Raw genomic sequence first — 26,458 nt, forward strand, 5'->3', positions numbered from 1 at the left:
CCTGATCTGCATTTTCTACTTTCGGTATAATTCCACACTGTTTCTTTTCCATCGAATTTATCCAATTTTTACCTTCTGCACTGTAAAAACAAAAACACCTTATTAGGTGTTTTCGCATGTCTATAACTAACACCCATGCACCCTTGAAAAAAAGTGGCTTACACCCTCCAGTGCCAGTACACCCTCAAAGATGGTGCTTCGGTTGGTCATAACACCCTTCTATGGGGCCAATGCACTGGGGTGTTTTCATCACCTTTACACCCTATTGCAGGGTGGAAGCAGTGGCATTGCACCCTTACACCCCTTGATAAAAATCAGTGCGGATAACGTCCATATATTGCATTCCCTAATTAGGAATTACTTTTGCCACTACATGCACATGTGCACATTTGCAATCAAGCTTAATGGCATTCCTTTTAACCACCTGTAATGCCAAATGAGCATGTAAAGAGATGCTGCATGCCATTATTTTGACATCTCGAATGGCCCATGCCAGTATGATTGTTTTTTCAAATTCACAGAGCATGCTACAAAAAAAATGTCACAACTGGAAGTCTTTTATTTGGCATAGAAGGGTCAGGGTTCGGGCTAGTGGGTGCTCGGGTGCTGGTAGAGGGGGGGGGGGGGGGGCAGGGGGGCACTTGTGTTCTGTTTCTTCATTGATGCGCGCTATGGAACCTCATTTATTTAACAATACTGCCACTCTCCACCGAGAGCCTAGCAGACGTAAATACCTAAAAAAAAAGAAGCAAAACAGTTCCAACAAATGCAGACAACAAAGTATACATTTTTTTCAAAAACAGAACCGAACAATGAACACAACAGCATGATGACATTTCGTAAAAAACAACAACAAAACTTTTAGTCGTATGCAGCAATAATCGCAGTACACAATATTAATACTATGCTTTGTCAGTGTCAATGCGTGCGCTTGCATAAAATTCGGCCTTAAGCGATGAAATAAAGCGTCGTGCAGCGCATCTTGGCTTCGACACGCAGACGCCCAAAAAGAGGTGCTCTATAAAGCAGCACAAATTGTCGGACCCCTTGTCATATGTCAGATTGAACAGCCAAAATCGACCCATTATTGGAACAATACCCTAAGTAGAGTCGATGACTCGAAGAAGCTTCAGCTGCTGAATGAAGGGGAAATACTCTTCAGCTTCTTTGATGCTGCTCCCAGTATATCCGACGCACGGCGTGTCAGGCTTTCCTTCCTGTTCCTTGATAAAATTGTGAAAGAAGTGCATAACAGAGCAGTTGTATAAATATGCACTGCACCTGGCAAAAAGGAAATTCAACATATTTTATACTCTATATTTAGAATACGCCAATGCCCCTTTAGTGTACAGCAGTGTGCTGGAAAAGGGCCCTATCGGAAACCGCACAATTAACAATGCAGAGTTTACTGTTACGGTTGGTTCAGGAGGCACAAAGCCAGCAGTCTGATCAAGTCATAAATGAGAGCACATAAGGTCAACCCATTTTTATTCATGCAGCATGCTGTTGCATGGTAATTTTAGATTATGCAAGCTATTTTATCAAACAAAAATGGCTACACTCATCAAAAGCACCTGGGTTAGAGAACTTCTATGCTGCCCCACGAACTTTTCATTTCACATGAACTGGAATGCTTATTATGATAGTTAAAAATGTAAATAAACAATAAACAGCACTGGAGCACGGTGTTTACTACTAAAATATTAACAGCTGGCTCAATGAAGGCTTCACACAAGGCCTACAGCATACCCTGCACTGGCCAAGTAGATACTACAGAACCAAAACCAAACAAAAAAAGAAAACGTGGAAAGAGCATACTTAGTGATGGGGCACTACAAAAAAAAAAAAAAGTGCATGTAATACATAACACATAATGCATTTCTGAACTTTTGCACGTCTTCTTGTGCTAAGTATGAACCAGCCAAGCCCTAGGTCATCGCAATGCTTCCTGAAGTGTTTACATTTAAGGTTTAGTAACAAGGAAAAAGTGTTCTCGCTGCTCTATGTGGCAGTTCTGAAACTTCATCACACATTATTCATTGAAAGTGTACACTGAAGTTTTGAGTTGAGCGACAATTACATGTTCAACAGCAGAGCATTACCAAACAACCAAACAGCAGAAGCTCTAAAAAATGTCAACACTGAACCATGGCATGTTAAAACATTTTCCACGCATAGCACATTGTATGCATAGACATCCAGAACATCAGTGGTGAGCCTCAAGAGGCGGCAGGAAGCTCAAGTGTTCAAGAAGTTGTAATCGTTATAGCGGCAGGCAGTCTGAGCACTTTGAAATACTAAAGGTTCGAATACTAAAAATATGTTGACTAACTTGAAATGCAAAAATAACAATTTGGATTTATTGAGAATGTTTACTATAAATGAGAATGTCTATGACAGTGCCACATGATTAATGCATGAAATGTTAGCATCTGTAGTTGAAGGCATTATATTTCTACAGCATGAACCTTGAAACACAGCAGTATTTTCTCCCAACCAATGTGGTAAACCTAATCTCAGAAGAATTAAAATGATTACATCATTTCAAACTTGGCTAGCAAATTACAGCATCTTTTAAAAACAACTATTAAACTGCATTACCCACCTTCAGAAGCCTGTAGGATAAGACAATGTGGCAAATATTTCTTTTGAAGCAGTCTCAGATTATATATTGCAGACATTAGGAACATGTTAGGTACTAGCATGCATCAGCAGGTTGAGAGACCCCTTTCCAGCAAATGCTAAACCCCACCAAGCTACCTGCAAGAGCCATCTGATAAAGCACTGCTGGTCCACTGCAGCAGAGTGCTTAGTCAAATGGCACACTGCACCAATCTTGACATTACCAGTGCTTCATCAGGTGACTCTTGTATGCAATACGACGTGGTAAGTATGTGATGGCAGGAGTCTCTTAAAAGTGCTTTTGATTGTACTTGCAGTGCAAATGATCCTTTCACAGCAAAGAATTCATAGTTGTGATAAAAACTTGTGTAGTATTTATATTTGAATTATGAATCACTAATATATATTACAAGTTAGACTGTAAACCATTTTAGAAACAAAGAAAATTCGCTAATAATGTCGGTTTCAAGTAGGCTTCCTGAATATTCAAATGACAAAGAGAAAACTTACAAATGATACAAACAACATCCAGAGCTCCCGGCTGGTTCCCAATGTTTGCCAAGAGTTGCAGAATGCATACTGTCTGTACATCTACAATAGAAATAAGCAACACAACAATGGTGTACCTCCTTGTAGGTAAAAAGAGACAGCCGAGTTTTGAGGCGATAATTTATTGTCTAATTTAGGAAGGCAAATAAACAAAATTGAAAACATGTAGAGGCACGCAAACTGAAAGCCAAACATCTGACAGCAAAAATTAGCAAAGCTTGTGAAGATTTGAATCAGGTATCACCTAATTCTCTGCTGCTAGTTGAACAGATTCGAAAAGGCTCCACCATTACAATGGAGAAGAACAATAGGTAATTTAAATATAGCTAATGCGAAAATTGTTACATATGAAGAAATGCACAGGCTAGTTATGGTTTTATTATTCTTTCTGATGCTCAACCATGTTTTTAGTATATCTATAAGGCAATGCAAAATGGCAAAAATGTAGGCATTTAGCGAAAAACTGTCAATTAGATAGCACATACAGCAAACAGAAGGAAACAGCTTAATACTTACGCTTCTTTCTCCTTTCACGCATTCCCTCAGAACATACTTCGAGCACCGGGGGCAATGTCCTTTTTTCTTGCACGAATGGTGTCCTTCAAAACCAAGACAAGTGTCTTGTTAAGGCCAATTTCAACTGCCTCTTTGCCGTCCTTCTTGATCAGCATGTTGACGTCATGTACGAACTGCAAGTTTGTGTGAATGGTAGCCATAAAAAATTCATTTTACTCAATGTTTCAAGTAACTGAATATTAAAAATCATTGTACAAAAGCTAAGGCAATTGATGCCTTTGTACATATCTGAAAAAAAAAAAACTGGCATTAGCAAACAGCAAATACAATTATTTACTAAGGTTAGAAAACTGCAAAAGCCATCAGTATTTTGCCACTCATCGCCAAACTGCAAGCAATATTAAGGAAAGTCTAATATAAAAAATAACAAAGCAAAAATTATGATCCTCCTTCCCTCAACTTGGCACACGGCTGAATGGCAATAAAATATGTAATATATCTTAAGGGTCCCCGCTCAGCTTTAAAAAGTAGGCTTCAATTCTTAGAGACAATATACAGACATGCATCGTTAGCATATGAAAGTCAAATTGTTTTCTGGGCCCTTTAAATCAATAAACTGCTTTCAACATATACATTACAATTTTTTTTTAATAACAGTAAGTTACAAATTTGCCTGCAATATGCGCACTGTGATGAGCAAAGAAGGTAAACATATGTGACTAATGCTATGATAACCGCTTCATATGTACATTTAAGCAAAAAACAAAAAAAAAAGTAAACATCTGATCAGAATGAAACTCTGTAATAGCAACATCCGGTACAATATTTGGCCACAGAATCCGAGCTGTCGACCTCTACTTGAATGCTGAGGCATCAGTATCGAATATCCATTTATTCTAGTCTAAAGACACTACAAAAATCAAGCAATGCGGTCAAACAGTTATGTTGAAATGTGACAACAAAAATAATGAAAACTGGATGGTTTGAACCACATCAGCTGACTTAGCACGTGTACAAGTGCCTTAATTGAAGTCTTGCTGAAAATAAAATATGTACCTAAATGATTCTTCGAGAGCGAAAGTAAACGCCATAACAAAAGCAGCATAATAAAAATGCAAATTCACACTCCATGCAACCGCAAAAGATGGTCCCCGTAAAATGAAAAATGCTCCTATTGTGATTAAAAAAGGCAAATCCAGACGCGGGGAAGTTAACATAGGCTGATGATAGCGGCCTATAGTTTACGCAGTTTGGAATAAACTATTATGCAACCAGGCCGGCCGACCAGCGCACTTCGATGCCGAGAGCACGAGCGCAGAGGCGTGCCGCGCTGAACGGCCGCCGAGAACGAACATAGCCTCCTCGAACAAAAAGTTTAAACAGAAGGGCTGCGGGAGGACGCTCCCCGAGCAGCAGGACGGTGCGCGCCTATGCTCCGAGTAAATAAAAAAAAAGAAGACGACGAAGCATGAAAGGTTTCAGGAGAGCGAGCGCGAAGTCTAAGAGATAAGGGAGGAGGGGGGAGTCGAGAGTGCTAGGAGAAAATAAGGTAGTACGCCAACATGACCTTGCTGCACGAACGGAAACGGTAGAACAAAACCGAGTCGTTGCGAACTGAGCGCAGGTATCAAACTGTCAAGAAACGAAAATCGTTTCGTGAAACTCCTGCGCGTACAAAATGCAAGGAAACGTAGCACATACATTATTTCTGCTAGGAGAAAATAAGGTAGTACGCCAACATGACCTTGCCGCACGAACGGAAACGGTAGAACAAAACCGAGTCGTTGCGAACTGAGAGCAAGTATCAAACTGTCAAGAAACGGAAATCGTTTCGTGAAACTCCTGCGCGTACAAAATGCAAGGAAACGTAGCACATACATTATTTCTGTTCAAGAAAGTTGAGACTGATGTTCTTGCGCGAAATCTGCGTAACTCGCCGCGACATCTACCACATGTGCGATGTCATTTTGGCAGCCAGGTGAAAACAAGCGCGTGTCTCACGTTTTCATTTCAGCACATTCTGGAGCATTCCGGCACAAAAAGACACAGAATACAGCAATCCGGTAGGACTCTGTTCCCACAAAGCGCAATATGCGTGAGAATAGGCTTACCTTTACAGACGATTGCGTCAGCCGCAAAGTACGCTGTCCGCCTTCGTATCACCGGCACCGAACCAACCAGTGCGATTTCAGCGTGAGTGCAATGTAGTCGGCGCATATACCTCTTAGTCACGCAGAAAAAAAAATCGTCCATGCCTTCTTCTTTCGAACATCTCAAACATAAAGCGGTGCAGCAGTCCTTCGGACTGAGCAACGCAAAAAGAAGCCCGGACACTTGCCGACACGATAAATGCCCGTTTGCGTTAAACACCACATGTAGAAGGCACTTCACAAGCGTACACACTTCTGTAACACATATGCATGGGAGATGCAACACATTTCACGAGGGTACACAATCGAAGAAGCACATTCAGCATTCGCCGAAACGTGGTCGAAACGCACCCCACAATGCTAACGGCCATATTGTGAAATTTGAAAAGAGCGTTCGTAGCTACCGGCGGCCTCCTGGCGGTGAAATTTTGTTTCAGTTTCTGTTTCATTTTTAGAAAGCACTCATGTGTAATTTTAATTTTAGCGTTACTTTTGGTGCTTTATTTAGGTGTTGGGTTATATTAGCAGCGCCGCTTGTGTATAAAAGGCTACGAAGTTACGCAGCCATATACCCCCAGCATGTTAGGTGATATTGCTTGCCCGTAACACCCTAAGACATATTCTCCAACCAAAGCACCCCTTTGGCATGCAAGAGGTGATTTCCAATGGCACGAACACCCTAGACTCAGGGTGTAAGGCTGTTTTGAATCAGACAAATGCCCAAAAAGGTGTTTTTGTTTTTACAGTGTGTGTTTTTCACCTGTTGCTTAATGCTCTTTATTTCTCCGTCCTTGTTACTAGCATACTTACTAGTTAGTTTCCTAGTTCTTTTCCTCCATTGTGAGTCAACGCTTTTTAGGTACAGGTATTTAAATACCTTAGCTGCCCATCTGTTACTGTCCAATTTCCTCAGGCGTTCCTCATATAATATTTTACTCTGAGCTTCCCGTACTTCGAAAGATGCCCAGCCCATATCTCCCTGTACCGCCTCATTTGAAGTTTTGCCGTGGGCACCTAGTGCTAATCGTCTAACAAATCTCTGATTCATTCTAATCTGGACTGTACCTCTGATTTTAGGCACAAAACCGCATTTCCGAATGTAAGTGCGGGCACCATAATTCCTTTCCAAATACCCCTCAAAACCTCATACCAATTGTATTCCCATATTGCCTTATGCTTCATTATTCCGGCTTTCCTTCGCCCTTTGGCCTTAAGTGATTGCTCATGCTTTCCAATGTATGCCAATCCTTCGTTTACCCATACCCCCAGATATTTATATTCTGCTGCTCTAGGTATTTTATGGCCTTGTATTTTAATACCCTGATCAGTTGAGCCGTTGAAAATCATCAGACTCGACTTAACTGCGCTAAAACTGAAACCTAGAGCGTCCCCTTCGTCTCCGCTATACTTAACTAGAGTTTGCAATTCATTCCAGACTCTTAGCTAGCAGCACAATATCGTCTGCATACATCAAACCGGGGAGGCGCTGCTCTACTGCCTTTCCACCTAATCTATATAACAGGTTAAAACCTGGGTTACTGTCTTGTATCCTCCGTTCCAGGTGTATCATATAAAGCATGAACAGCACCGGTGATAGCGGACAGCCTCGTCTTAATCCTTTGCATACTTTGACATCCTCCGTACTTCTTATCCCTTCCCACGTAATTTCTACTTTGTTCATCATCATCATCATCATCATCATCATTATCATCATCATCAGCCTGATTATACCCACTGCAGGGCGAAGGCCTCTCCCATATTTCTCCACTTAACCCGGTTCCGTGCTAGCTGCATCCACTTGACACCTGCGAACTTCTTGATCTCATCCGCCCACCTAACTTTCTGCCACCCCCTGCTACGCTTTCCTTCCCTTGGAATCCAGTTTGTTACCCTCAGCGACCATCGGTTATCCTCTCTTCGCACTACATGTCCTGCCCATGTCCATTTCTTCTTCTTAATTTCTACTAGAATGTCAGTAACTTGAGTTATTTCTCTGACCCACTCTGCACGTTTTCTATCTCTTAATGTTACTCCTACCATTTTTCGTTCCATAGCCCTCTGGGTTGTTCTCAACTTAAGTAGAACTCTCTTGGTTAGCCTCCATGTTTCAGCCCCATATATTTCCGTATATTTCCTGTAGGAATTCTATTATCTCATAACCGATACCTTCTTCTTTTAATATGTTCCACGGGAGTTCCCTGCTTACGTTGTCGTACGCCCCGTTTATGTCCAGGAAGGCCAAATACAAAGGTCTATTTTCCACTCTAGATATTTCGATGCATTGGGTAAGCACGAAAAGGCTATCATCTAAGCGCCTACCATTTGTAAAGCCGTTCTGAAGTTCTCCGAGTATCTTGTTACTTTCTACCCATGCTTGCACCTTTAATTTCACCGCCTGCATGGCCAACCTGTACAAAACAGAGGTTATGGTAATCGGCCTGTAGGGTTTTATGTGCATCATTTCTCCTTTCCCTTTATAAATGAAATTCATTTTACTCTGCCGCCAGCTGTCCGGAATTTGCTTATTCGTTATGACTGTTTCCGGAGCTTTTAACAACGTTTCCTTACTTTTTGGACCAAGTTTATTAATCAGCTTGATCGGAATTCCATCTATTCGTGTAGATGTGTTTTTAAGAATATTTTTTTCTGCCTTTTTCCAGTTTAGATTGGTCAGTTCTAAGCTGCTTTGTATTCTGCTACCTTGTGTTGCTTCCTGATTTGCGGAGATTACCCTATCGTCGCTCTTAAATGACTCGGCTATAACTGATGTAATATAGTTCACTGCGTTGTATCCCTTTAAACAATTTCCCTCGTTATCTTGAATACGATCCTGCTTTCTTTGATTCTTCTTCCCTAGCCAGCTTATATGGTTCCAGAATTTTCTTGCTCCGCGTCTAGAGGCATCGTGTATGTCAGCCATCCAGCGATCGGTGGACTGCCTTATTTTACTTTAGACGAGTGCCTGCACCTCAAGTTTCTTTTGTCGATATGATTCCCATTTTTGGTCGATTTCCTCCTGAGATACGTGTGATTTCTTTGCCATTTGGTGTTCCCTTGAAGCAGCCCGTCGTTGTTCGATAGCTTCCCTGATTTCCTTATTCCACCAGCTCCGTGGCTTCCTCTTTCCATTCCAGCGGTTTGCTACTTTAACCTCCTTAATTTTCCACCTTATGGGTAGTTCTACCTGTTCATAATCCCAGTCTTCCATGGGGCTTTTCTCGATTGCTTCCTCTATGTCTGCTGCTATCTGCGCTATCGTCGTTTAATTTTGCGTTTACGTTTTGTCTAAGTTCCATTTCTCTTTTTATCAAGGGCCCCATCTGCAGACTAATACGTTTATGATCACTTTCCAGACTACACTCCCCTTCTTCGTCTATTTCCATTTTTGTGACCTTGCTATAAATTTCCTGCGACATTAGACAGTAGTCAATGGTCGTCTGCCTGTTGCGGAATTCCCATGTGATCTGGCCTTCACATTTTGTTTCTCTATTTACTATAACTAGATCGTGTCGCTCACAGAAATCTAGCATTAGCTTCCCGTTACAATTCGTGTATCCATCCAGATCGTCAATGTGGCCGTTCATGTCTCCCAGCAGAATAATATTGGCCCCGTTTCCAAACTGGCTTATATCGTCACTGAGATATTCAACAAGATCCTTGTCTTCTTGCCTGCATTGATGTCCTGTTCCTAAATAAACTACCCCTAGCCATGTCCTTATGCCGGCAATTGTTCCTGAAACCCTGATATGTTCTTTACAAGATGATTTAATTCTTTGCCAATTTGTTTCCTGGTGTATCAACCTACCTACCCCTCCACCCTTTTTTTCCGTTTTCGTTCTGTTGCACCCTTCCTAGACGTAGCCTTCTATAAGCGGCGGATCTTCTAGATCCCTGAGATGAGTCTCGCAAAGAGCTTACACACATATTTTGTCATCCTTCAACTGCTGTTCTATATCTATCCATTTCACTCTTTTTCTACCTCCTTGCAGTTTATGGAGCTGATCCTACTGTTAAATTTCTTTTTTGTACTTTTCTTTCTCGACCTCCTTGCCATTTTTTTGGGGCTCAGCCTCCGTTATTACACTTCCTTCCGCTTCACTTCTAACTACCTCTGTGCACGGAGTGCTCGCTGACATCCTAAAAAAGCTGCAGCCTTGCCTGCCAGGCGCCAGCCGATCTCTGCTCCCACCCTCTGTTAAAATGAATGCCATCTCGCTGAAAAGCCCTAGCAAAACCTGCTTTATTTACCTCCCTGTTTACCTCAACCACTTCGAAACGCTTCTCCAATCTTAACTTTCTTATGTCCTGATTAACTGTCACCACGTCCTTTTCCAGCTTTCCGTTCAATCCTAGCACCTCCGGTACTGTACATACAAGTCGCTTCCTGTGCTACCTCCCTGATCTCGTCAACTCCCTTAGCTAAACTTTCCACCACTCCTGCAGCGTCAAAATTTAGGACATCGTTTAGTCCCGCGGCTACTATCACCATACTGCGCTCTGCGCAAGTTTTCAGCAGTCTATTTTTACTCTCTTGCAGCACTGCCTTCATTGTTCTCCCTGGGAAGGCGCCAACTAACACTCTCCTATCACCCTTTACACGTTCTAAGATATCTCGCTTGCACCTGCTCATGTTAGAATCTCCGGCGATAAGCACCTGGGCCTTCTCTCTCCCTCTCCCAACTGTTGGCTCCTGCTTTCGGTTATCTGTGTCCTTATCTCTGGGATTTTCATTCTTCCTTACTTCTTCCTTTTTTTCCGGCGTCTTAGCTGCTTCTAAATAACTCTGTCGGTTCGAATCCGCCTGACCTACTTTGCTTATGCCTTCCATGCCAGTGCTGATCCCAGCACTGTTTTATTTATTTATTATTTATCTTATTATTTATCTAAACACAATTATTTATCTAAACACAATAGTTAAAAAAAGATCACCGAGAAAACCTAGCTGCCGGCACGAAAAACCAGGCCGCTCGGACAAAGAGCTAAAATCTATTCTTTAGGCTACACCTAACCTAACTAGCTCAAAACGAAATAAAGTTAATAAAAGAAAGCACTCATGTTTTTGACGCTTCGGAAGCTCCTGCTGTCGCCAGTCCGTCCGTTTCCGGTAGCCACGTGCAATCGGAGGAGCGATGGAACACGCGTCCGCACCACACGGCTGTCTACTGTCAACTGTGAACACAAGACCTAGGACGCCATCTTGCGGCACTTGATTGAACAAAACGATCGCGGTCATGATCGCCATGTACGTCGACGCTGAACACAAGACCTGGGATGCCATCTTGCCGTACGTGATCTTCGCATATAACACGGCAGTCCAGGAGACGACCAAAGCGACCCCGTTCATGTCTGTGTACGGCACTGAGCCTACGACGACACTCGGCGCGATGCTGCAGCACGTGACAGAACGCAACCCCGACGTCGCCGCCTACCTGCAGCGTGCAGAGGAAGCCAGATTCGCCCGGCTGCGCGTCAAAGACCAGCAACACACGGACGCCCTGAGATACAACTTGTGACAACGCGACGCAGAGTACAGATCGGGAGACGAAGTGTGGATGGATGGATGGATGGAATATAGGAGCGTCCCCTTTGAAACGGGGTGGTAGCAGTAGCTATCATGCTCATTTTTCTCCTTATATCTTAATTATTGATTTAGAATGGTTAACTAAACCATCATTCTATTTATTAAATTTTGCTCCTACATTACTAACATTATGTCACTTCTCTGCTTTTAAGCCACCAATCTTCCAGCCGTTTTTTGCTAGTTTCCACCACCGGTTTATTCACCCGGCCACTGTTATCTCTAAACCCCAGAGCTTCAGGAACAGTGATTGCGCCTGCATCAACTTCCGGATGGATACCATTGCATTCGAGTATAATATGGTCAATTGTTTCACTGGAGTTTCCACATACAGCACATGCGTCTTCTCCACTGTTAAACTTCTTTTTGTAGCTGCATGTTCTAAGGCACCCTGATCTAGCTTCAAAAAGTAGGGCATCGCCTCTTGAGTTATCAAAGAAATCTTCCTTCCTGATCTGCATTTTCCACTTTCGGTATAATTCCACACTCTGTTTTTTTTTTTTTTCATCGAATTTATCCAATTTTTACCTTCTGTGTTTTTCACCTGTTGCTTAATGCTCTTTATTTCTCCGTCCTTGTTACTAGCATACTTACTAGTTAGTTTCCTAGTTCTTTTCCTCCATTGTGAGTCAACGCTTTTTAGGTACAGGTATTTAAATACCTTAGCTGCCCATCTGTTACTGTCCAATTTCCTCAGGCGTTCCTCATATAATATTTTACTCTGAGCTTCCCGTACTTCGAAAGATGCCCAGCCCATATCTCCCTGTACCGCCTCGTTTGTAGTTTTGCCGTGGGCACCTAGTGCTAATCGTCCAACGGATCTCTGATTTGTTTCTAATGTCGACTGTACCTCTGATTTTAGGCACAAAACCGCATTGCCGAAGGTAAGTCCGGGCACCATAATTCCTTTCCAAATACCCCTCAATACCTCATACCAATCGTATCCCCACAATGCCTTATGCTTCATTATCCCGGCATTCTTTCGCCCTTTGGCCTTAAGTGATTGCTCATGCTTTGCAATGTATGCCAATCCTTCGTTTACCCATACCCCCCAATATTTATATTCTGCTACTCTAGGTATTTCCAGGCCTTGAATTTTAAGACCCTGATCAGTTGAGCCGTTGAAAATCATCAGACCCGACTTAACTGCGCTGAAACTGAAGCCAAGAGCGTCCCCTTCGTCTCCGCAATACTTAACTAGAGTTTGCAATTCTTCCAGACTCTCAGCTAGCAGCACAATATCGTCTGCATACATCAAACCGGGGAGGCGCTGCTCTACCGCCTTTCCACCTAATCTGTATGACAGGTTAAAACCTAGGTTACTGTCTTGTATCCTCCGTTCCAGGTTTATCATATAAAGCATGAACAGCACCGGTGATAGAGGACAGCCTTGTCTTAATCCTTTGCATACTTTGACATGTGGGTTTGGAAGCCGATGCGCCGCCGTGGACTGAGTGAAAAGCTCTTGCAGTGGTACTTCGGCAAACACAAAGTCCTTCCGCGCATCGGACCGCTTAATTATAACGTCATCCCCAACGGCGCGACCACATCTCAGCGGCGCAGGTCGCGCCCAGAAATCATCCATGTTACGCGCCTAAAGCCTTATTACGCGCGGTAATGGCCCTAGCTATTTGTATTTCTCGTATTTTGCTCACTTGTGTTTGTTTTGTAAGCATCGAGGCCATGCCTTTTTGAGGGGGGAACGATGCCGCGATTCATTCTATTATTTTTTTTATCCTTTCAGACAGCCGCTGTAACGCGGCCTTATCACTGTGAATCTATCTTGCGTACCGATTCTGTGTTTTGTTTAGTCATGCCTGCTGTCCCGAGACGATGCTGTATCATTTCCTTTGTCGCGCAAGATGCGCTTAGATGTTTCTCGAAGATTCAGGCCACTCGCGTGTGTTTCTGCAATTTTCCAGGTTCTGCTAGCCACTGTTTGCGTGTTTTCTCGATGTTTTTTTCAGTCTTTAAATTGAGCGTTGACGGGTCCGACAGGCATTCGTAAATCGACGACCGCCAAGCACGATTGTTGTTATCGTTGAGTTCTTGGGTTCTTTTGCGGGCGCAAATCAGCCCAATAAAGAGTTCAGTCGAGTGAAGAGCAAACCTCCTCTATTGTTGATAAAAGCCATTGTCACCACAACGTGACAATATTCAGTACCAACAAACATGATGATTCCGGGCAAACAATGATGAAAACAGTGCTAGACTTCAGCTTCAATACAATATATTGCGTTTGTCCGAAGTAACCCGCCTGCATGGTTTACCGCTCGCTCGTATAGAAGAGCCTTAGCAGTTTCCCTAAAGAAGAAAATATCATGAAAAGCCGTTAAGGTTTTACCTTGCCTTCAAAGCTTTAGAACTGGGATGTGACAAAAGCGCTTCACAATGTGGATGGGAGGCAAACCTCGAAGGCTGATTTCTAGAAACGTTTAAAACACTATAAATCTGAGATGAAGCATTTTTGAATCATATTTTTTCTATGACTGTAAGGTATACCTACCTTAAATTAGAGAGTGGATAAATTAACTGGTGCTCAAAAATTGTATCCATATTTCTGTTATGAAAAAAAATGAAAGCACATAAAACATTTTCCCAATATTATATTATGTTTGAACAGAGTAGTGTTTTTTTCAAGACTAAAAAAAATTTCCCCATCGCCAAATAAATTACTCAAACTATCATAAAGTTTCAGGAGCTAGTCTCTTGGAGGAGAATGATAAAGAGTTCAGGAGAAACATTTTGCCTTATTCTATTTCCAACAATGTTACCGAAGATGAAACATGCAGCTTCTCAAGCATCGTCACAACTGTTTGAACAAAGGTGCAAAATTAGCAAACACAGTTCCTGTTGTTAAACGTTTACTCTTATTTAAGGCTGAGACATGCACTGCGAAGAGGGAGCATATGCGAATAAATAATTATGAACAATTGATGGCTTGTTACATAAGCCAAAGGTATCGGCACGGTCATTTGTGGGTGCAGGTAGCAGCTTGAAGTAACGCCCATATGAATTCATGTACAAAACTGTTTAGAAATTTCCTAGCTTCAGACTGCAGCTATGGCAAGTCTATAGCAATTTTTTACATTTATCATAACTAAGTGCATTCTAAAGCGAGGAAGAGGTCGTGTAAGATGTCATTTCCAAACTAGAATTTTTAAATCACTCCAACATGACCTTGTCACATACACTTCGTACGTCCGCAATTTTATTAACCTCTATTTAAATTTTTTAACCAATTCAACTTAATTTCCTTCGCCTGTAGTACTTATGATGAACAAAACTTATCACGAAACTAAGAAATAGTGTGAAAATACCTTCTGTAGCAAGGCTACGCAGAAACACATAAATTTAACTAATGGCAACAAAAACATCCACAAGGTGTGCCTCATTGGTGAATACCCCCCATAACAAACAAAAAGAAAATAAATAAAGCAACTATGTCAACAAGAGAAACACAAGGTAACGATTTGAGGATGCGGAAGTTATCCCAGATGCACTCTGAAAAATATTATACTGGAAACTGTCATTTACAACTAAAGAGCTAAGGGAGGTGTCACGAGCGGCTATCCACATCCACGGAGTGTGGCACCCCCACAGCCTGCGTACGCGACAGATCAGCATTAGCTTATATTAATGTCATCAGGTAAGTATTCCCTTTATGGTAAAGGTTGCAGAGTTGTGCATGCGCAATATTCTGAGGAGCAGAGAGTCTATTTTTTTATTTTATGCCTTCAGTTTAGGCCCTTCTCCCAATTCTCGAAAAAACAAGTTTCAGCTTTGATAACGTTCCTCGAAACAATACAATGCAGCATGTTCTCATTCCCTAGAAACTTGTTCCTTAACTTCAAGAAAAATTAGGAATGTTTTTTTCCCTTTACTGAATAAGACGCAAACCGCATGCTAGGGTACCTTCGGAGAAATTTCTCTCGTTCATCCAGTTCTTTAAAATTATTGCTTTAAAAAACTCTGGTACGCTCCAAATTAGAATATTCTGCATCTGTCTGGAGCCCTGGCATTGATTCACTCGTTTCCAATTTGGAAGCTGTGCAAAACCGCACCTGTCGCTTCATACTGTCAAACTATCACAGAACAAGTAGTTTAACTGCAATGAAATCAAGTTTGTCCCTGCCACTTCTATCTCACCGCAGATCAGTAGCAACGTTATCCCTTTTTCATAAAATTTACCACAACAGCTACCTGAAAGAAAGATTACTAACAAGACCATCTTACATATCAGTGCGCATTGATCACCGCCATAAAGATGGGGTTCCATCTAGTCACACAAAATGTTTCCATGACTCGTTCATACCTAGAACTTTTGTCAGTTGGAATCACCTTCCCCATGATATCGCATGTATAACAGATAACGACGCATATCGCAAAGCCATTGTTTTTCTTTGAATGTATCTATGCTTGTTACGATGTTGTTTGCCCTTTACTTCCTGACATAGTTTTTACTTATCCCCACTGCATTTTGAAGTTTTGTTTTCCTTTTTCTTTTTGCGCATGTTTTTTGTGTACTTGTACTGTATTTTTTCTGTAACTTTGCTGTGCTTTCATATACTTTTATGTATCCCACTCCCCTCTGTAATGCCTTCGGGCCCTGAAGGTAAATAAATAAATAAAATAAGACTACTATGCTCAAATGCGCCGAATTTCGGACAATGTAATGTGCTGGCATTTTGTACACGAAAAAAATACATTCGTAAATATTTGACAACATAAGTGGTTATCCATTTTGCACTTCTGGTGTAGGTGTGCCTTATAGTTGTATATATATATATATATATATATATATATATATATATATATATATATATATATATATATATATATATATATATATATATATATATATATATATATATATACTGTAAAGAACAGCTTCCCATTAATTGCGCAGATCACCGAGAACGAGGAAGAGAAAGTGATTTTGCGGACTAGCTGACTGCAAGTTAAGCCACCCCTGCTCCGGTCCTGCTCGCTACCAGTGCCTGGATCCCCGCTTAACACTTGGTGGAGGTCCCCGGATTTCTCTTCCATTTATTAGCTCTGGAGCTCCGCAGCCGCCGAATTCCTACCTCAATGACCGACTCCAGCTCTAACACCACCGGCCCCGCTACCTCGGCCCCTTCTATTCCATGCTCCGGGGTGCTTCGCCAGCGGGACCCGCCGGTCTTCAGCGGTACCGACGATCAGGACGTCGAGGACTGGCTTTCTTCGTATGAACGCGTAAGCACCCACAATAAGTGGGATGACGTCCTAAAACTTAACAACGTGATCTTCTACCTGACTCAAGTAGCAAAGTTATGGTTCACAAATCACGAGGCTGACATTCCAACTTGGGCCTCGTTCAAATCCCGATTTGTTTATGTCTTCGGTCGACCTGCGGTCCGCAAGCTTCGCGCCGAACACCGTTTGCGCGAGCGAAGGCAGCAGACAGGAGAAACCTTTACCAGCTACATCGAAGACGTTTTAGATTTGTGTCATCGTGTAAGCGCATCAATGACTGAAGCCGAGAAGATTCGCCACATCATGATGGGCATCCACGAAAGCGTATTCAACATTCAGATGGCAAAAGAGCCCCGTACTGTAAGGGAAGTTGTCACGATGTGTCAAAGCTACGACGAATTTCGTCGGCAACGCATCGTCCCTCGACAACCTGAAGCCACGATCGCGGCTATGTCTGACGCCCCTGTCAGCTCCACACTAATTCAAGAAATTAAACACTTCGTACGGGAAGAAGTTGCACGTCAATTATCGCTAATTTCAAACGTTCCGCATTCCAGCTCACACCTGGCTCCGACCATACGCCAGGTTATTCAGGAACAAGTTGCCGACGCACTTCCGCCCCATCGACAACCTACTCCTCATTCCACACCACTGACAGCTCCGCTCATTCATGCCGACGCTGTTCCGACGTCCGGACCTGCACCACTGTCCTATGCTGAGGTTGCCGCAAGACTACCCCCTCCTACGCCTTTGCCATCGTATGGTCCGCCTCAGCGCGCATTTTTCACTCAGCGTCGTGCGCCACCTATTCTACGCCCTTGGCGCACATCTGACAATCGGCCAATTTGCTTTGCATGTGGTCTCCCTGGCCATGTTGCACGCCTGTGCCGCCGTCGTCCGACACCGTACGCTTTCGATCAGAGCCCGGCTGCCTACGCACAGCCGCCGTCCCCACCCCATGCGCCACCTCAGCCCTCCTCTCACTTTGACCACTTCTCGCATGACAACCGCTCAACCTATGACAACCGCTCAACCTCTCCGCGCCGTCGCTCTCCGTCGCCGATGCGCCGCCGTTCTACCGCACCAATGCCGGAAAACCACTAGACGCAGTTCCGCAGGCAAGAACTGCGCTTTCGTCGAACAGTGAAAGTCCTGCTTCGCCACCGAACAATTTAATATAAGTTACCATTGAAAATGTTTGTACTCTTGCGCTTGTAGATACTGGTGCTGATGTGTCGGTTATTGACGTTAGACTGTGCCACTTGTTACGAAAAGTTGTTCTGCCATATTCTGGGGTTTCATTGCACACCGCCACTGCTCAGCACATCGAACCGATCGGTGCCTGCACGGCTCGAGTCATCATTCAGAACGTTTTCTACGTCATCAGTTTTATCGTTCTCCGTGACTGCTCTCATGGCATTATTTTAGGATGGGACTCCTTGTGTCGCAATCTCGCCGTAATTCATTGCGCTCGTGCCGAAGTAGAGTTTTTTCCGCTGTGCACCGCACCGACTGCCGCTAACGTTCTTGGGGAAGCCAAATGCCACGTTGCGGATGCTACTGATATCCCGCCTTCATCTGCTGCGATTGTGCCTATAAACTGTCCCTCTCTTCAAGACTGTACAGTGCTCTTCACCCCATCTTCCCTCTTCGTCTCGCGACGCTGTCTTCCCCTGCCCTGCGCCGTCCTTAGCGTACGAAGCGGACGCACCGAACTAGCCATTACTAACGATTCGTTCTATCCACTCACGTTGCAACGGGGCGAGTGCGTTGGGCATGCTGAGCCTGTTCGATCAGAAAATTTTGTGACCGTCCCACCGGATTTCTCCACCTGTGCCGACACAATATCCCACAACGTCAGTGCCTTTAGCCCACCTCGTTCCTCGTCTCCTTCACCGCCTCTGGCTACCTTCGACAAAGCCATCGACAGTGGTTCTCTCTAGATCAACGCGCCAAGCTCCTCGACTTACTGAACCGATTCCAAGCTTCCTTTGACATCCAGCAGCTATCCTTGGGTCGTACGTCAACTGTTTCTCACCACATCTATACTGGTACGCACGCCCCATTACGCCAACGCCCTTATCGTGTATCAGCCTCAGAGCGCCGCATTATTGATGAGCAAGTCGACGAGATGCTCAGTAGGGGTGTAATTCAGCCTTCCAGTAGCCCTTGGGCGTCCCCGGTCGTTTTAGTCAAGAAGAAAGACGGGTCTATTCGGTTCTGTGTGGACTACCGACGCCTTAATGCAATCACACGAAAGGACGTCTATCCGCTACCACGCATAGACGACGCGCTGGACACTTTGCATGGAGCGGAATTTTTCTCTTCAATCCATTTACGTTCTGGCTACTGGAAAGTTCCGATGGCTGAGGACGATCGCCCCAAGACAGCTTTTGTCACCCCCGACGGGCTCTATGAGTTCAACGTGATGCCATTTGGCCTGTGTAATGCGCCCGCCACATTTGAACGCATGATGGACAATATTCTCCGCGGTTTGAAGTGGCACACATGTCTCTTCTACTTGGATGATACTGTTGTATTTTCATCCGACTTCGCGACCCACCTAATTCGCCTTGAAACCGTCTTGCAATGCCTTAGCAACGCCGGTCTACAGCTCAATCTGAAAAAGTGCCATTTCGCCGCTCGCCAACTCACTATTTTAGGGCATTTAGTGTCCAAAGATGGCATCCTCCCTGATCCATCTAAACTTCGAGCTGTCGCTGAGTTCCCAAAGCCAACATCTATCAAGCAATTACGCAGCTTTATAGGCTTATGCTCCTATTTTAGGCGTTTCGTTCGAACTTTGCGACCATCATTGCCCCTCTGACGCGACTTCTCAGCGCTCACAAAGATCTTTCTGCCTGGTCGCCGGCTTGCGATGCTGCTTTTACGAAATTGCGCAAGATACTTAACTCACCCCCCGTATTGCGCCATTTCTATCCGGCTGCTCCTACCGAAGTGCACACCGATGCCAGCGACGCCGGCCTCGGCGCTGTTCTTGCCCAACGAAAACCCGGTGTTGATGAATACGTTTTGGCGTACGCAAGTCGAACGCTGACCAAGGCCGAGACCAATTACTCGGTGACAGAAAAGGAATGCTTGGCAATTGTTTGGGCGCTTCAGAAATTTCGGCCATACTTGTATGGGCGCCCATTTGATGTTGTTACGGACCACCACGCTTTATGTTGGTTGTCTTCACTAAAAGACCCCACCGGCCGTCTCGCCCGCTGGTCGCTTAGACTACAAGAGTATGATATTCGAGTCATCTATCGTACAGGGCGTAAGCACTCCGACGCAGACGCTTTATTCCGCTCCCCAGTGTCGCCTGACGCTCCGTTGTCCCCTGCCTCCAGCTCCGCCTTGTCTTCTTTGTCCATCAACGACATGCCATCAGAACAGCACAAGGATCCGTGGCTTACATCACTAATCGATCTTCTTACGAACTCGTCACTTTCACCGGCTCCTCGCGCCCTTCGTCGTCAAGCGCAGCATTTCGCCCTTCGTGACCATCTTCTCTATCGACGCAACTATATGCCAGATGGCCGTAAGTGGCTGCTCGTCGTACCTCGCCACCTCCGAAGTGATATCTGCGCATCTCACCACAACGATCCGCAGTGCGGCCATGTGGGTGTATTTAAGACTTATGAACGGTTGCGACAGCGCTTTTACTGGCGCGGTATGTATACCTTCGTCAGTAAGTATGTGCGTTCGTGCATCGATTGCCAACGTCGCAAGCCGCCTCCTCTCCATCAGCCGGCTCCACTACAGCACCTTCCGTGCCCATATCGACCATTCGATCGTGTTGGCATCGATTTGTATGGACCTCTACCGTACACACCTGCAGGAAATCGTTGGGTAATCGTGGCCGTCGATCACCTTACTCGCTATGCGGAGACAACAGCACTTCAGGATGCCACGCGACCCACTATCGCGTCCTTTCTTCTTCATCATTTCATTCTGCGGCACGGTGCCCCCCGAGAACCTCTAAGTGATCGAGGCAAACCTTTCCTATCCGAGGTTGTCGAAGAGCTCCTACGCGAATGCCAAACCATCCACCGGACATCCAGCGCGTACCACCCTCAAACCAACGGACTGACAGAGTGCTTCAATCGCACACAAGGTGACATGATGTCCAAGTACATCGCCTCCGACCACTCCGATTGGGACAAGATTCTCCCATTTGTAACCTATGCCTATAACACTGCCGTTCAAGCAACTACCGGATTCTCACCATTTTTTCTGCTGTACGGGCGTGAACCTTCGTCTCCACTCGACACCATCCTCCCCTACCGTCCTGATATGTCAGAGCACACATCACTTTCAGCAGCTGCCAGGCACGCTGAAGAATGTCGCAAGCTGGCTCGCTCGCTTACTTCGGACGAGCAAGCCCAGAAGAAAGCGCACAGCGACAGCAGCCACCCTGTGCATCAATTCTCTCCCGGTGCTCACGTATGGCTCTGGGTCCCATCGACACCACCCGGTCTGAGCAGCAAGTTTATTTCCAAGTACCACGGACCCTACCTAGTGCTCCAACAGACTTCTCCAGTGAATTACCTAATTGAACCGCTCGCCGCATCCACCGACCTTCGCCGCCGTGGGCGTGAGATTGTTCACGTCGACCGTTTGAAGCCTTACTATGATCCCGCATTCATTTCGTCTCCTTGAGTCACCAGGATGGCTCCTCTTTTCTGCGGGGGCAAGATTGTAAAGAAGAGGTTCCCATTAATTAGGCAGATCACCGAGAAGGAGGAAGAGAAAGTGATTTTGCGGACTAGCTGACTGCAAGCTAGGCCACTCCTGCTCCGGTCCTGCTCGCTACCAGTGCCTGGATCCCCGCTTAACAATACATATATATATATAAAATAACCTTCTTTGAAACTTGACACATCTGAATTTTTTGTCTAAGTGGTGGCTTTCTCGCAGCATCAGAAATATGCCTGAGATTCTGTATTCTCCTTTTTGCTCCGAGCACATAAAATATATTCATCAGGGCATGCATATTTCAATCCAAGGGGATTTCAAGGTTATAAAAAACGTGCATGCACAGAAAAGCTTCTTATGCCACCATGTCGGTCCTACTTCTTTCGAAATGCATGCAATAGCACAAAGTTAATTTCACTGCTGGTGTATTGAGCTATGTGTGTACAATATTAAGGCAACCAAACAACCCTGCACAAATAAAGACCTCTAATATCACTTTAGCTCGAAGCACAGCGGACATGACATTAAGGAAGTAAAATGAACTTTTCATTTGTGATTGGAAACTTTACTATTGTATCATTTTAATGCTTCCACCAAAAGCCACGACATAAAGCATCAATGAATGCTACTACCCACTAAAAGCACATTTCCGCCTGTACTGTGAACAACACTAAGAGATGTGGAATTCATCAGAAATATAAAAAGCTATTTGGTAATAATAGCAATCACTTTTGTGATGCACCTTTGGCTACGTGCGGTCACTCAAATGATTCTTTCGACTGCCAAACACCTAAGTACTACACTAGTTTGTAGCTTGGCGTCAGCCTACCATCTTTTATCGAGGTAGGAATATTTTTTGGAGCACACAAGCACCAAAAATAAAGGCAGCGACCACTGTGAAACATGCGCCACCGCAACAACCAGCAGTAGGCGCGCTGGTTCTAGTCATCGCATTAATGTACCCAACTGTTCGAAAAAAAGGAGAGTTTTAAACAATACCGCAAATAAAAGATTTAGGTGGTCACTGGTTGTAATAAAAGATGATTAAATTACAAAGTAAAAGCTTATCCATTCAAACACATGCCTCGAAAAGGATCACAAAGGTCACAACACGTTCGTGGCACTGACCCCATCTAATAGACACCCGCCACTTTGATACCATGAAATATACACCATAACATTATACTTATAGCGCAAAATGTTTTCGTGGTAGAGATGAACTTTCATATGAAACGCGATGGCTTCCGAAGAGTGATTGACTCGGAAGGGAAAATGTTTGGGCGTGTTGGTTTTCCGGAGCATATATATATATATATATATATATATATATATATATATATATATATATATTTACAGCGAAGTATCACAAGGAAAAGACGGAAATACATGTCACGTGCCACCTTAGCCAATAAACCAAGCTGTGTTTTTGATAGAGCCACGGCCGGTTTGCTAACGCATTTCCTTCCCTGACCGTGCTATCTGCGATGCTTCCACTATCTGCCTAGTCAGGCTGGTGCGGTGGCGATACAAAGCGATTTTTTGGCCGAACAAAGGATAGCAAGGTGCCTCACTGCCACACCTTTTACTATGCGCAGCTAACTGGCCGTCCATGGCAATGTTGCCGATCATTTTAGAGTGTTCTTGCAGCCGGACGTTCAGACATCTTCCAGTTTGGCCGATGTAGTGTCTACCACACGAAAGCGGGATTTTGTAAACAACATCCTTCTGGCAAGGTGCCAAGGTATCCCTGTATTTGATATTGCACACTGGTTTTGATGTACGTGTGGGACAACTTAACCTACAAAGGCTCATAAGCCTCTTTGATTGGTTGGTTGGTTTCTGGGGTTTAACGTCCCAAAGCGACTCAGGCTATGAGAGACGCCGTATTGGAGGACTCCGGAGATTTCGACCACCTGAGATTCTTTAACGTGTACTGACATCGCACAGCTTTGTTTTTCGCCTCCATCGAAAAGCGTCCGCCGAGGCCGGGATTCGATCCCGCGTCCTTGAGAACAGTAGTCGAGCGCCGTAACCACTGCGCCACCCCGCTTCTTTGACGCGGAAAACAAAACTTTTACTTCCGATCGTTGCCCGACTTTATTCAGATTTGAGGGAAACCATGCTGCTACGGGATGACAGCTATCTTCTCTTTATGACGTCTTTCTCTTCTATTTTCTGCTGTCTGCTCATAACTCAGGCTCGCCTCCGATTTCCGTTTGCGATTCAGGGCCTTTGCAACATAAACTATCACGTGACTAGGGTAACCTGCCGCCTCCAATCGAGAGACCTGTGAGCAAAGGCTCTCGTTAACGGTGTGTTGGCATGACTTACTGATAGCATTCGACAAGAAGGACAGCCCGATATTCCTCTTAACCAGCTTAGAATGCTGGTTAAGAACTATACTACGAACTATACGGTAGGTGAGGCTTGTTGGCCCTTGGCTCATACATCCAACATGTGTGATCTTTAAAATCCCATCCTCGTTTATTGCGGTTTTTTGCGCTTTGCTTTGTTGATGATTGACTCGCCCTCACAATTAAACAGGAAGCTTAGTGAAGCCATCACGTCGAGTTCGTAGCTTGTATTACGAAGAATTTTTCAGACCACAGGCAACAGTAGAACCAGCGCGTACCGCATTCAGTAGCAACATTAAACAAGAATAATTTCAAGCAGCGTACTCACATTTGCAAGCAACCACGCCAGTTCGTTTCCGTCTTTGGTGATGATTCCGGCGTTGCCACGGCGCGGTGCAAGCGATGTACAACAAGGAATCTAGTTACCACTGCTTCGCGCAATTCAGAACGTCTATTGATGCGCACATGTCAGACATCGATTCCGCGGGATTTTCAAAGAACCACGACCCAAAAAACAGAAGCATAACGTAAGGAAATAGCGTTCACAATCACACCGCCCGACAACAAAGGTATCACGGTGCCTTCGTACCTATCCGCAACTGATGACTTCGGATCGGTTGGCATTCACCTATCACTGGCTTCTCTGGCTTTTACTGCCGCTTACTAGACAGATTTTTGGTTTCAGAAGCCAGTTTAGTCGATCTTTCCTTTTTCCTTTCTTCCTTTTCTTTCTTTCTTTCTTTCTTTCTTCTCGCAGTTCTCTAATTAAGCACAAAGCTGGCTGGCTGGGGAAGTGGTTTCTGCATGCATCTTCCGCCGTCGTGAAGCCATTGTTTTGGTCATGTACTCTGTTTGAAGGGAGTGGTTAAGCAGAATAATGTCAGCCTTGATTATATGCCGTTAAATGGGTCTTTTAAATGTGTGCTTAGACAGCTCAGCGCAAAAAAAAAAAAAGAAAAAATCGAGTCATGAAGAAAAACAAAGGAATCGGTAGGTGCAGCATATGCACATTGGTATCTCAAAGAAAGAGATCAGCACTGCCATTTTTTTTTAGATCTTCTTCTTCAATTGTTGGAAGATTGTTATTGTATTGCTTTTGTTTTCTATAAAGTCCACTTTTGGTTTTGTTAATTACATAACTCCACTCCCCTCTATAATGCCGATGCGATTGAGGGTATAGAAATCAATAAATAAAACAAATAAACGAATTAGGGTACCAACGTCATCATGAGTGTTGCAGCTAGCGTATACTTGAATATTCCTATCGTGTATACTATCAGATATCTTCCAATCATGGTAGTAACAGTAAAGGGAGATTTGCTACTCCAACTCCCAGTGAAGTGTTAATGATGTCGCATTAAGGTAGTTGGAGTCAAACAACATAGTAACAGCAGGAGTTACTACCATTTACTACATCATTTTTTTTTTAGGTAGAAACAAGGTCGTAAGAAGGGAGCACAAATGTAGTAACAGTTAAAAAGGTAGTAACGAAAGCCGTTGTTACCTTTTTACTACCTTTTTCTAATGGTGAGGCAGTAAAAATTGGCAGTGGCTTAGCTCTGCTATGCCTGGATATACGTAGCGTTGTGATGGCTAAATTGCCTGTGCGGGAACTTGGAATAGGGGTTGCGCGTGGTTCCGGGAGGAGGAGCTCATAAACATTTATTATTTGAGGAAGTCAGGTAGGCAGGAGCTTCCGCGCTAGATGCCCAGGAGCCCTTGAGCTCTGTCGACCTGGGCTGCCCGCTCGATGGCCCGCAGTTGGGTTACCGGGTCCGAGCTGAGCATAGCGGCCTACCACTGCTCACAAGTAGAGAGCTGCAGATCCCACGTAGGGGGTCTCGTGGGCATGACAGTATGTTGTGTAAGTTGGCCCTCTAAGTTACAGTACGGTGGGTATAACGCAGGGTATGCATAAAACCAATCTCTCCACAATTTTGCCTGCTCGTGTCGCCTTTTGTCCGAAAGCTGGATACGAGAAAGTTGCTGAATGACGCGCTTAAATGCGGGGACGACGCGTTAATGACGGCTAGACGTGCGCTGTTGCGGGGATGGAGAGGGTTCCGGGAGCAGGAACAAAGGACCCGAGGTGACAAGAAAAACAACAAAAGGACGGTGGGGCAGAGAGGAACGAGAGACGCTCTAGAGCCGGTCAACGTAGCCTCTTAACCCGAGGGAAGACTGCCTAAGATACGAAGCTAGTCCTGGCGGCGCGCATATTAAGGCGAAAACCTTTAATGGATTATGCTATCGTGTACAGTGTGTCCCGCTCTTGAGGCGTTCTGATTGGCCCAGGCGGGATGCGTCCCTGCCGTCTGCAGTGCCACATTTGAACGTGCGCCAAGGAATGCCACGCGACAGGAGCGATGGTGTAATATCCAAACTCACACTTCTTATCTGATTTATTTATAGGAAGGGAAAGACGCGGTAACTGTCTCACTTGTTTTTCTGTGGACACCCCGACCGCGCCGTAAGGGAAGGGAGGAAGATGGGAGAGAAAGTGGAAAGAGAGAAAGAGGAGCCGTAGTGGAGGGCTACGGAGTAATTTCGACCACCTGGAGATCTTTAACGTGCGCTGACATCGCACAGCACACGACGCCTCTTCGTTTCGCCTCCATCGAAACGCAGCCGCCGAGGTCGGGTTCGAACCCGGGTACTCCGGCACACTTCTTGTTGTTGCTGTAGGAAGAAAAGAAAATGCCCGGGCCTGCTACTGGCTCTGTAGCTGAGCCACCTCCGCTGACTCGTGT

General features: G+C 44.6%; 1 long non-coding RNA gene across 1 annotated transcript; it reads right to left on the reverse strand.

Moving 5' to 3' along the window:
• Positions 1–633: 633 nt before the first annotated feature.
• LOC146187961 (uncharacterized) lies at positions 634–6,178 on the reverse strand. The gene is made up of 4 exons (XR_014707165.1): positions 5,799–6,178; positions 3,688–3,860; positions 3,133–3,213; positions 634–1,223 (listed from the first exon to the last, which is right to left on the reverse strand). It is a non-coding gene; the product is annotated as an uncharacterized LOC146187961 (long non-coding RNA).
• Positions 6,179–26,458: the final 20,280 nt, after the last annotated feature.

This window comes from Amblyomma maculatum, chromosome 5, assembly GCF_055883805.1.
Source record: "Amblyomma maculatum isolate TAMU_Amacu chromosome 5, ASM5588380v1, whole genome shotgun sequence".
In the NCBI taxonomy this organism is placed as follows: domain Eukaryota; kingdom Metazoa; phylum Arthropoda; class Arachnida; order Ixodida; family Ixodidae; genus Amblyomma; species Amblyomma maculatum.